This window comes from Aedes albopictus, chromosome 1, assembly GCF_035046485.1.
Source record: "Aedes albopictus strain Foshan chromosome 1, AalbF5, whole genome shotgun sequence".
Taxonomy (NCBI): domain Eukaryota; kingdom Metazoa; phylum Arthropoda; class Insecta; order Diptera; family Culicidae; genus Aedes; species Aedes albopictus.
In genome coordinates this window covers 53,037,787-53,050,148 of record NC_085136.1, presented here as the reverse complement: position 1 = coordinate 53,050,148, position 12,362 = coordinate 53,037,787, and the positions used below count along the sequence as shown (strand labels likewise).

The 12,362-nt window shown below is 40.3% G+C and overlaps 1 protein-coding gene across 1 annotated transcript in view; it reads right to left on the bottom strand.

Moving 5' to 3' along the window:
* LOC109424591 (neuronal acetylcholine receptor subunit alpha-7-like) overlaps positions 1-12,362 on the bottom strand; it is a 953,623-nt gene that overhangs the window by 49,080 nt on the left and 892,181 nt on the right. The gene's annotated exons all lie outside the window — the stretch shown is intronic.

Genomic DNA, 12,362 nt, shown 5'->3' with positions numbered 1-12,362 from the left:
AAAAAGTGAAATAAATATTTGTAACGGCCTATCTTTTGAAAAATAAATCACAACTTTATTGTTCATATGTATGTACCCAGAGCGACTGCGATTAATTCGGAAAACCACAGCTGTGTCATTCTGCAAAATTCTCTGCCGTTTTTGGCTAGTTTGACCGATTTTGTGTAAGTCTTTGCCACCGGTTTCGTTCTATGTAATGTAGGGCCATTTAGTGTCATTCTTGTGATATTTCATGTCACTTCGTGCCGTTCTCTGTTCATCTGTGTAATTATATGGCTTTCTGTTCCATTCTATGTTATTCTGTTCCGCCACGTTCAAATCTGTTCCAATTTGGCTTATGTAGTTCTAATCTGTGATAGTCTTAACAATTTTGTACCATTGTGCGGTTGTGTCTTTCGGAATCATTTTGTGCCATTTTAGCCACTGTGCAAATCTATGGCATTTTCTGTTTCATTCTGTACCAATCTGTATCATTTCTTCTGTACCATTTTGTACTTCGCCATTTTGAGCCTCTATGTTCTTTTCATTGTTATTCTGTGGAGCTCTATTTATGCCATTAAGTGGCCAGTTTTTGCAACGTCTTTGTCATTCTGTTCCACTTTGTTGCCATTTTGTTCCAATCTGTTTATTTCTAAGACATTTTTCTTCCATTTTGTGCTCTCTGTGCCATTTTGTGCCTTTCTGAGTAAGTCGTTGCCATTCTGTTTGACGGTTTATGAAATTCTCTACCAGTTTATTTCGTATTATTATGCCATTCTTTGCCACTCTGCTCTGTGTCATTCTCCTTATTTATCCATAATAATGAGCCATTCCGTGCCGTTCTGTATCATTTTGCGCAATTCTGGCTTTCAATTTTTTTTGTCTATCAAGTGTCATTCCGCGCTATTCCGTGCCATTCTTTGCTGTTCTGCAGTATTTTGAGCCATTCTTGGCCATTTTGCCCCGTCATGGGTCACTTTATGGCAATCTGTATCATTTTGTGGCGCCCTGTAATATTTTGTATCCTTCTGTGCTATTATGTCTCATTCACTGCCATTATGTGTCATACCACACAATTCTATATAAATTTGTGGCATTCCGTTTCGTTATACTCTCTTCTGTGCCATTTTTTCTGTTCTGTTACAATTCGTGATCCACTCTTCGCCATTTTGAACTTTTAGCTTCAACGTAATGCCATTCAGTGTTATTGAGTGTCACTTGTGTCAATTGGTTCAATTCGGTGCCATTCTTTGCCATTTCTTGCCATTCCGTTCTATTATATGCCATTCTGTTGTCGTTGTGTGGCAATCTGTTCCTGTCAATGCCTATGCTATTCTTTTCCGATTTCTACGTTTGTTGTATTCTGGGTCCAACATAAAGTACTGGCAAGACTTTATCACCTACTTCGCGCGTCGGACTTATGTTCGGCTACTGCTATCGCTGTATTCTGTTTTATTCCACACTTTCTTCATTTCATTCTTTACATTTTATTCTATTTCACTTTATTATATTTACTTCTTGTCTTGTTTGAAGTTAACCTTCATCCAACCAACGTACATTTTTCACCTTCGGAAAAGCACAAAAATGGTCATAACTTTTTTGTTTTTCGATGGATTTCGATGAAATTTTCACAACTTCCGAAAAACTCTTCTAGTTTACGATTCCGGAGACTTGGCTGCCTGGACCACATGGTTCCGGAGTTATTCCGGATTGTCTTGGGGTACCAAAATTGGTCACATACTTTGCGCAAAGTATGCCTCAAGATCCCGATGAGATAGAAGTATAGTGTCATCGGCTAATTTGTTCAGCAGGTTTTAAGAACTAACTGGCAACGGCTACTTTGATTCACGATTCGCCCGCTAGGCGGCGCCAGCGTCAAAGATGTTCAAATCCTCATATCTCAGAAACCTGATGATATAGAATGATTCTGTCTTCGGCAAAATTCTGCAGCAAGCTCAGATCTGATAGTGAAGTCCTTGATTTGGGATTTATCCGCTAGGTGGCGCCCTGTGGCTGAAAAATTCAAACACGTTTATCTCGATACCCTAATGAGCTACAAGCATGCCGTTTTCAGCTAAGTTGTTCAGCAGACTAAGAACTATCTGGCAATGGCGTCTTTGGTTCGAGAATCGTTTGCAAGGTGGCGCCAGGGTAAAAAATGTTCAATCTTCTATATCTCAGAATCCTGATAAGATAGAATGATGCCGTCTTCAACAAAGTTCTTCAGCAAACTAAAAACTGTCTGAATGCTTTGATTCGTGATTTATTCGCTAGGTGGTACTTTGTTAAAATATTTAAACACGTTTATCTCGATACTCTAATGAACTAAAAGCATGGCGTTTTCTGCAAAATTGTTCGGCACGTTGAGATCTATCCGGCAATGGTCCAACTGTCAAAACGTTCAAACAATTTGATCTCAAAAATCTGAAAACGTCCAGAAAATTGTTTCGAAAGTTAAGAGAAAATGAGACGTATCTGGTGTCCTTGGTTCTGATATTATTCGATACGTTCCGTCTAGTATCAAAAAAATACTTGTATGAAAACTCTAATAAACAAGAAGTATTCCGTTTTCAGCGTAGTTGTTCAGCAAGCTAAGAGCTATTTGGCAGGACAGTATTGCGGCCGAGTACGGTAGTGCAAGAGGCAATACTTTTACACCGTTTTGGACCCCCTGCTGCAGACAAATTTTGTCACCCCACAATATTGCTTTTTTTTTGCACAGTTTTCCTTCTGGGAATGTCCCCAGGATTTTTTACAGGAATTCTTCAGGGAATTTTTCCAGAAATTCATCTGGGAATCCCTCAAGGACTTCCTCCATGAATTTCTTCAGGAAATCCTCCGAGAATTCCTCAAGGACATTCTTCAAAAATTTCTCCGGGAAATTCTGCATGAAATCCTCCAGGAATCCCTCCGGGGATTCTTCCAGGAATTCCACTACGAATTTATCCAGGAATTCCTCCGGGAATTTATCTAGGAATTTCTCAGGGAATTTCTCCGGAAATTTCTTCAGGTTTTCCTCTTGGGCTCCAATCAGGAATTTCTCCGGGGATTCCTCCATGAATTCCTCCGGTAATTTCTCCAGGAATTCTTCTGGGATTTTTTCCAGGAATTCCTCCGGATTTTTTTTCAAGAATTCCTCTGGGAGTTTCTCCAGGAGTTTCACCGGATTTTTTGGATTTGATCGGAAATTTTACTGAGAATTTCCCCAGGAATTTCTCCATGAGTTCTTTCGAGAATTCCCCCATGAATTCCTCACAGAATTTCTTCAGGAATTCCTCCGGGATTTTTTCGGGATTTCCTCTTAAAAACTCTCCAGAATTTCTCCGGGAGATTCTCCATGAATATCTCCGGGACTTTCTCCAGGATTTCCTTCTGGAAATCCGCCAGGAGTTGGGTTCTTTTGGGGTGTCCGGATTATTTCTACAGGATTTTCTGTTGCGGAATAGCAATATGCAATCGAAGCAACATAAGCATAGCAACATAAGCCTAGTAACATAAGCCTAGCAACAGATGTTATTATGTAGTAATGAATTGTTCATTAGTTTTTCAACGTATAGTTTTTATGTATAGACGTGTATTATTCCAAGATTTTTCTCCAAGACTTCCTTTAGGAATTTCTCCGGGAATTCCTCTAGGACTCCCAACAGGAACTCCTCCGGTGGTAGCTCCAGGAATTCCTTCGGAAATTTCTCCAGGATTTCTTCCGGGATTTTTTTTTCCAGGAATTCCTCCGGGTATTTCTCCAGAAAGGATTTTTTTGTTTTTATAAACGTGTATTTTAATAGGGGGCAATCCTACAGGAAGATGGATTTCCTGAAGAAATTTCCAGAGGAAATGCTGAATAAATTATCAAAGGACTTCCTTGAGAAATTTCCTGAGAAATTCCTGAAGGAAGTCCTAGAGGAATTCTCAGAGGAATTATTGTAGAAATTCCCAGTAGATTTTCTGGGAAAATCCCGGAGAAACTTCAAAAGATTCCCCGAAGTAATACCTGAAGGAATTCCTAGAAGAAGTCCTGGAGAAATTCCCGGATGAATTCCTTGAGAAATTCCAGGAAGAGTTCTTGGAGAAATTCTTGACGGAATTCCTGAAGAAGTTCCCAACGAACACATATGTCATATAAAAGATACGGCAGCGCAAATTTTGGTTGTCCTCTCTCCTCTTCTTGGCGTAACGTCCTCACTGGGACAAAGCCTGCTTCTCAGCTTAGTGTTCTATGAGCACTTCCACAGTTTTTAACTGAGAGCTTCCTCTGCCAATGACCATTTTGCATGCGTATATCGTGTGGCAGGCACGAAGATACTCTATGCCCAAGGAAGTCAAGGAAATTTCCTTTACGAAAAGATCCTGGACCGACTGGGAATCGAACCCGTCACCCTCAGCATGGTCATGCTGAATACCTGTGCGTTTACCGCCTCGGCTATATGGGCCCTTTGTATAGAAGTTATTTTAACATAATTTTAACATTGTGTTTACGTTAAATCTACTTCTATACAATCAAAACTTGCGCTGCCCTTACTCTTATGTGACATGTGCGTTGCTTGGGGGAAAAACTCCTGGAGAAATTCTGTGTGAATTTCCCGGGGAAAATCCCGGAAACATTTCCGGAGAAATTCCTGGAGAGATTACCGGAAGAATTTCTGGAGAAATACCCGGAGGAATTCCTGGAAAAAATCCCGGAAGAAGTCCTGGAAAAAATCACCCAAGGAATTCCTGGAGAAATTCCTGGAGGAATTCCTAGTGGAATTCCAGGAGAAATTTTTGAAGGATTTCCTGAAGAAACTCCTAGTGGAATTTCTAGACAAATTCTTGGATAAAGTCTTGCAGGAATTCCGCGAGACATTCCAGGAAGAATTCCCAGAGACATTCCCAAATGAATTCCCAGATGAATTCCTGGAGTAATTCACGGAGGAATTCCTGGAGGAATTCACGGAGGAATTCCAGGATAAATTGTCCCGGATAAATTCCTGGAGAAATTCCTGTAGAAAATCCTGGAGGAATTCCTGAAGAAATTCCAGGAGGAACTCATGGAGGAATTCCCAGAGGAACTCAAGGAGACATTCTTGGGGAAATTATCAGTGAAATTTCCGGAGCAAAACCTGGAAACAAAATCCAGAGGAATTCCTGGAGGAATCCCCGGAGGAAATCCTGGAGGATTTCCTGCAGGATTTCCCGGAGAAGTTCCTGGAGGATGTGCTAGATGAATTCCCGGAGGAATCCAAGCTATTTTTATGTATAAATTATTGTTAACATGCATGTTGGTTGTCACGATAACTATACAATTTGAAACAAAAAAAAAATACAAATCTCTTGTGTTACACTCAATTTTGTGGATGTTTTGTGTGGTTCTTAAGATTTACAATAATCATAATTGCTCTGAAAATGTATTCTGATGGCCACCTGATTGTTTCCGATCAACAAAAGGGTTATATTGATGAATTTTAGGTTGAAACTAAAAATACAAATTTCATGTATTATACGTAATTTTGTGAAGAACTAACTACAAAGTAATAAGTTTTCAAAGTTTTGACATGGCGGTGGAAGTGTTAAATCAGAACAACATTTCAAATTTATCAGAAAAAACTGATCTTTCCAATACTCACGAGCTCCGGAAGGAATTCCCGAAAAAACTCTTGGAGGAATTCCCTGAGGAATTCCTGGAGAAATTTCCGGAGAAACTCTAGCAGTAACTGAAGGAATTCCCGAAGAAACCCTCGGAGTGATTGCTGTAGGGATTTCCGCAGGAACTCCTAGGATCAGAGACGAATGCCCTAAACAAAAAAAAAAACTCCTAGGAGAATTGTTGGAGGAACTCCTGGAGCAACTCTTGGAGGAATTTCTGGAGCAATTCCTGAGAAACTCCTGGAACAATTTCCGAAGAAACATCTGGAGCAACTCATGGAAGAACTCCTGAAGAAATTTTCGGAGCAACTTACGGAGCAACTCTTGGGGCAATTCCTGGTGCTATTCCCGGAGGAACTCCTGGAGTCACTCCTAGAGTGAGCAACTTATAGAGCAGCTCACGGAGGAACTTCTGACGTAACTCATAAAGGATCTCCTAAGAATTTCATGAAAGAAACCCCTGGAGGGGTTCTCGAAGAAACTATTGGAGGTGTTCCCAGAGGAACTACTTGAGTAACTGAGGATTTCACGTACAAACTCCTGCAGAAATTTCCGAAGGAACTCTTGGAAGGATTCCCGGAGGAATTCCAGTAGAAATATCCGGAGAAACTCTAGGAGTAGCTGCTGGAGGAATTCATGAAGAAACCGTCGGAGTAACTGCTGGCAGATTTCTCGCAGGAACTCCTAGGAGAATTGCTGGAGAAACTCTTGGAGAAAATCTCGGAGAAACTTCTGGAGTTGTTTCTGGAGAAACTTCTGAAGTAACTCTTGGAGGAATTCCTGGAGTGATGCACACAGGAACTCCTGGAACAGCTCACGAAGGAACTCCTGAAGCAATTCTCGGAGGAACACCTGAAGTAATACTCGGAGGAACCCCTAGAGTGATTCCCGTAGTAACTTGTGTAGCAATTTCCGTAGGAACTTCTGATGTAATTCATTAAAGAACTCCTGGGGCAACTCTTAGAGCGATTTCTGCAAGAACACCTGGTGCAATTCTCTTGGAGGAATTCCTGGAGCGATTCCTGTAGGAACTCCTGGAGACATTTCCGGAAGAACTTCTTTAGCAATTTCCGGAGGAACTCCTGAAGTAATTCTCGGAGAAACTTCTGGGGCAACTTATGGAGCGATTTCAGAAGGAAGACCTCGAGCAATTCCCAGAGGAATTCGCATGGGAACTCTTGGAGGAATTCCCGGTGGAACTGCTGGAGCAAATCCCGAAGGAACTCTTTAGAGAATTCCCGAAAGAGCTCATGGAGGAATTCTCTAAATTTCAAGAAAAAAATCCGAAAAAAAAACTTCTGTAGGATCTGCTACAGCATATTGTAGGAGAAACTGGTAGAGATATTCACTGTAGAAAAATCCTCGGCGAAATTCTTGGGAGATTTCGTAATGGAATTCCTTTTGGAACTTCTGGTAGATGTTTTGGAAAAATTTCCTACGAAACTCTAAAGAGCTTCTAGAGGAATTTCCTCTCACCTGGAGATTCTAGTGAACATTATCATGCACCCGGAACTGATTGTTCTCCCTGGAATCCTTAGATACGACCAAACCAAAACAAATGGCCCACCCCTGAAAACGGCCTAAGAGTTCTATTCTAGTTTTACTGTAGTTCTATTCTAGTTCTATTCTAGTTCTATTCTAGTTCTATTCTAGTTCTATTCTCATTCTATTCTAGTTCTATTCTAGTTCTATTCTAGTTCTATTCTAGTTCTATTCTAGTTCTATTCTAGTTCTATTCTAGTTCTATTCTAGTTCTATTCTAGTTCTATTCTAGTTCTATTCTAGTTCTATTCTAGTTCTATTCTAGTTCTATTCTAGTTCTGTTCTAGTTCTATTCTAGTTCTATTCTAGTTCTATTCTAGTTCTATTCTAGTTCTATTCTAGTTCTATTCTAGTTCTATTCTAGTTCTATTCTAGTTCTTTTTTAGTTCTATTCTAGTTCTATTCTAGTTCTATTCTAGTTCTATTCTAGTTCTATTCTAGTTCTATTCTAGTTCTATTCTAGTTCTATTCTAGTTCTATTCTAGTTCTATTCTAGTTCTATTCTAGTTCTATTCTAGTTCTATTCTAGTTCTATTCTAGTTCTATTCTAGTTCTATTCTAGTTCTATTCTAGTTCTATTCTAGTTCTATTCTAGTTCTATTCTAGTTCTATTCTAGTTCTATTCTAGTTCTATTCTAGTTCTATTCTAGTTCTATTCTAGTTCTATCCTAGTTCTATTTTAGTTCTATTTTAGTTCTATTCTAGCTCTATTCTAGTTCTATTCTAGTTCTATTCTAGTTCTATTCTAGTTCTATTCTAGTTCTATTCTAGTTCTATTCTAGTTCTATTCTAGTTCTATTCTAGTTCTATTCTAGTTCTATTCTAGTTCTATTCTGGTTCTATTCTAGTTCTATTCTAGTTCTATTCTAGTTCTATTCTAGTTCTATTCTAGTTCTATTCTAGTTCTATTCTAGTTCTATTCTAGTTCTATTTTAATTATATTCTAGTTCTATTCTAGTTCTATTCTAGTTTTATTCTAGTTCTATCCTAGTTCTATTCTAGTTCTATCTTAGTTCTATTCTAGTTCTATTCTAGTTCTATTCTAGTTCTATTCCAGTTCTATTCTAGTTCTATTCTAGTTCTATTCTAGTTCTATTCTAGTTCTATTCTAGTTCTATTCTAGTTCTATTCTAGTTCTATGCTAGTTCTATTCTAGTTCTATTCTAGTTCTATTCTAGTTCTATTCTAGTTCTATTCTAGTTCTATTCTAGTTCTATTCTAGTACTATTCTAGTTCTATTCCAGTTCTATACGAGTTTTTCGTTCTTTTTGCAACAGTCTACAAGATCGAATGACGTATTACACCAACAACGCCGGGGGCTGAACCCATTTTCCGTAGGTTAGGTACCTACAGAAAGGATGTGTTGCTTTTTCGGGTTGTTTGTTCACCACGCAGCCAAAAGTGTGTGTACTGTGGAGCTATGGCATGGACGGACGGTGCAGGGCTAATGGAATCTTTCCGAAATGGGAACCGCACCCAGTGATGAGGATACGGTCGTAAAAATACAGAGGGGTCCCCCATACGAACACGTCACGTGGGTGTATGTTTAATATACCTGTAAAAGTTCCCGTTGCTAGAATGAACAAACATACATACGCCGGGGGAACAATTGTTATGGTTGTAGAACTGGAACGATCAGCCATTTTCAGTTGGAATGAGATGTTTACGGTCCCTTTCTGGGTGCTTTTCATAAGCTTTTGGAACGTTGTTTGAGAGGTGTGTATATTCTCATGAGTGTACTTGTTCCTCTGGATTTCTGGACCTATTTAATGTTTAAGTAGCAATACAATTTACTTTGTATTGTTTTGTATTACAATGATACATTATAACAAGAACCTTAAAACTGTAATTCTTTCCTGTACTCCTCACAGTAACGCTTCGAATCTTCCAATGAGATTCTTATAATTTCAAGTAATTGAAGAGGTTAAATCATCACATTTTATTTAGAACAAACAAACTTACTTCGTATTCCCAATGCACTTTCTTTGTACATCAAGAATACTCGAACAACAGAGTCTTTCCCCTATCCCATTCCAACAACGACTACCAGAAGTGACACTTCCAGAAAGGCTCTACACTTTCCGTCCGAAGTCCGCCAGAAGCCATAAAGGTCAAGCAATTAAGCAAAACAAAGCCCTGTGTGCCATTTTCCAATTCGATTCTTCCGGCTGTGCCATTGTGCTTCTTGTGTGTCACACTATAGATACTGAACAGCAGCCCAAAGGCTTTCTCTCTGAGGTCCAAATTTACGACCACTGTGTCACCATTATTCATAGTTTAGCTCTTCCTCTGGTCCGACGGGGGGGGTTTGATGGTGATGGTTGCGGTTGTTGGTAAGAGTGCGAAGATCTTTCGTTTCGTTTCGTGATCTATTGTTCTGGTTTTTCGGGTTGCGGAGAAAACTCCCCCGAAATACTTGGCTAACCGAGCGACCCCCTCCGAAACAAACCCCCAAATGTAGGCAAAGTAGTATACTTTTGGTCTCGAGGTTGCGCTCCCATACATCATTCTATTGTTTCGCCGGGATTCCCTCGGTTGAAACTGTTCCAAAAATTAAAATGAATCCTTCGCGCTGAATAAATAAACAAACGGGCAACTTTTTGGCTGCAGTTGTGCCCTTTTCGATTCCAAGCGCCGATGCGATGGAATGGGAATGCAATTTGTGCTGGCCCTTCGTTTCTTGGGCGAAAAGGGAAGTTTTCTTGGAAGACGAACGACGATGACTACGATGCTGCTGCGCTGCAACACAGCAATTTCATTTCGGTTCGTTTCTCGTTTGCCATTTGGGCGCTCTGGATTTTTGCAATTAACTTGCTTGTTTTAGTTTTTGGATAGTTCTTTCTCGTAGAATGTAGCCAAAATTTCCGAGGGATTAGATGTGGAATGGAGTGCTAACGAATTGGCAAAATGGTGCTGCGATTGTGATTTCTAGTTGTAAATTGGGCCACTTCTTTTTTTTTGGGTCACTTACTCATATATGATTGATTCAAGTTAGCTAGCTACAAAGCAAATACCAATCACGTAAAATGTTGTTCCGAAGTATTCATCTTGAAACAGATTGCGTTGTGCTTTCCAACGTGGTACTACAATCGGAAGGAGCTAATCTTCTGGCAAGTCAAACTACCGGAGCTCAGACAATGTAACACCATTTGTTATCTTGTAGGGAGGAGCAGTACCAAACACTACTTTGATGTAAAAGGCTACTTTTTAGGATCGCTGACATATCTGTCTGTTGGAGAACTCTATTGCAATGCAAGGTTCTTGTAACTCTGGTGGGAAACTGATCCTTGTGATCCAAATAGCTTGGAAGAATTTCAGGGGAATTCTTGGAAGAATTCCAGGGGAATTCTTGAAAGAATTCCAGAGGACTTCTTGGAAGAATTCCTGGGGAATTCTTGGAAGAATTCCAGGGGAATTCTTGAAAGAATTCCAGAGGACTTCTTGGAAGAATTCCTGGGGAATTCTTGGAAGAATTCCTGGGGAATTCTTGGAAGAATTCCAGGGGAATTCTTGAAAGAATTCCAGAGGACTTCTTGGAAGAATTCCAGAGGAATTCTTGGAAGAATTCCAGAGGACTTCTTGGAAGAATTCCAGAGAACTTCTTGGAAGAATTCCAGAGGATTTCTTGAAAGAGTTCCAGAGGACTTCTTGGAAGAATTCCAGGGGACTTCTTGGAAGAATTCCAGAGCACTTCTTCGAAGAATTCCTGAGGACTTCTTGGAAGAATTCCAGGGGATTTCTTGGAAGAATTCCAGGGGAATTCTTGGAAGAATTCCAGGGGAATTCTTGGAAGAATTCCAGGGGAATTCTTGGAAGAATTCCAGGGGAATTCTTGGAAGAATTCCAGGGGAATTCTTGGAAGAATTCCAGGGGAATTCTTGGAAGAATTCCAGGGGAATTCTTGGAAGAATTCCAGGGGAATTCTTGGAAGAATTCCAGGGGAATTCTTGGAAGAATTCCGGGGGAATTCTTGGAAGAATTCCGGGGGAATTCTTGGAAGAATTCCGGGGGAATTCTTGGAAGAATTCCAGGGGAATTCTTGGAAGAATTCCAGGGGAATTCTTGGAAGAATTCCAGGGGAATTCTTGGAAGAATTCCAGGGGAATTCTTGGAAGAATTCCAGGGGAATTCTGGCAAGAATTCCAGGGGAATTCTGGCAAGAATTCCAGGGGAATTCTTGGAAGAATTCCAGGGGAATTCTTGGAAGAATTCCAGGGGAATTCTTGGAAGAATTCCAGGGGAATTCTTGGAAGAATTCCAGGGGAATTCTTGGAAGAATTCCAGGGGAATTCTTGGAAGAATTCCAGGGGAATTCTTGGAAGAATTCCAGGGGAATTCTTGGAAGAATTCCAGGGGAATTCTTGGAAGAATTCCAGGGGAATTCTTGGAAGAATTCCAGGGGAATTCTTGGAAGAATTCCAGGGGAATTCTTGGAAGAATTCCAGGGGAATTCTTGGAAGAATTCCAGGGGAATTCTTGGAAGAATTCCAGGGGAATTCTTGGAAGAATTCCAGGGGAATTCTTGGAAGAATTCCAGGGGAATTCTTGGAAGAATTCCAGGGGAATTCTTGGAAGAATTCCAGGGGAATTCTTGGAAGAATTCCAGGGGAATTCTTGGAAGAATTGCAGGGGAATTCTTGGAAGAATTCCAGGGGAATGCTTGTAAGAATTCCAGGGGAATTCTTGGAAGAATTCCAGGGGAATTCTTGGAAGAATTCCAGGGGAATCGTTGGAAGAATTCCAGGGGAATTCTTGGAAGCAGTCCTGCAAAATATCAGTCTCAGTGCCTGTTTTTCAGCCGAAAATGAATGACTGCGGCGGTCGTTTTCAGTTCCTCAATGTGAGAACTGACAGAGTCCGAGAGCTCCATTCGTGAACGACCCAACAAGATCAATTCGCAATCATCCACATACTACTCATGCTGAAAGGCCATTCGTCTCAAGCGGTGGCTTGTGAGAGTGAGTGCCCTATACGTTAGCACGGGTGAAAACACTCAACTACAGAAAATTGAATGGAAATTTAGCCCTGTCAGCTCTCGCTTTCAGCACGCTGCGTGCGAGTGTGAGTACCTATTTCATTTCGCTTCCGTGTTGCTGATTGGAAAGCATCTTTGACAGGAAAACCAAAACGGAGAAAATGAAAAAAGCAAAATATCGCTATCATAAAGGCCTGTCCAAAAATTGCAGCACTGCTAGGAAGAATTCCAGGGGAATTCTTGG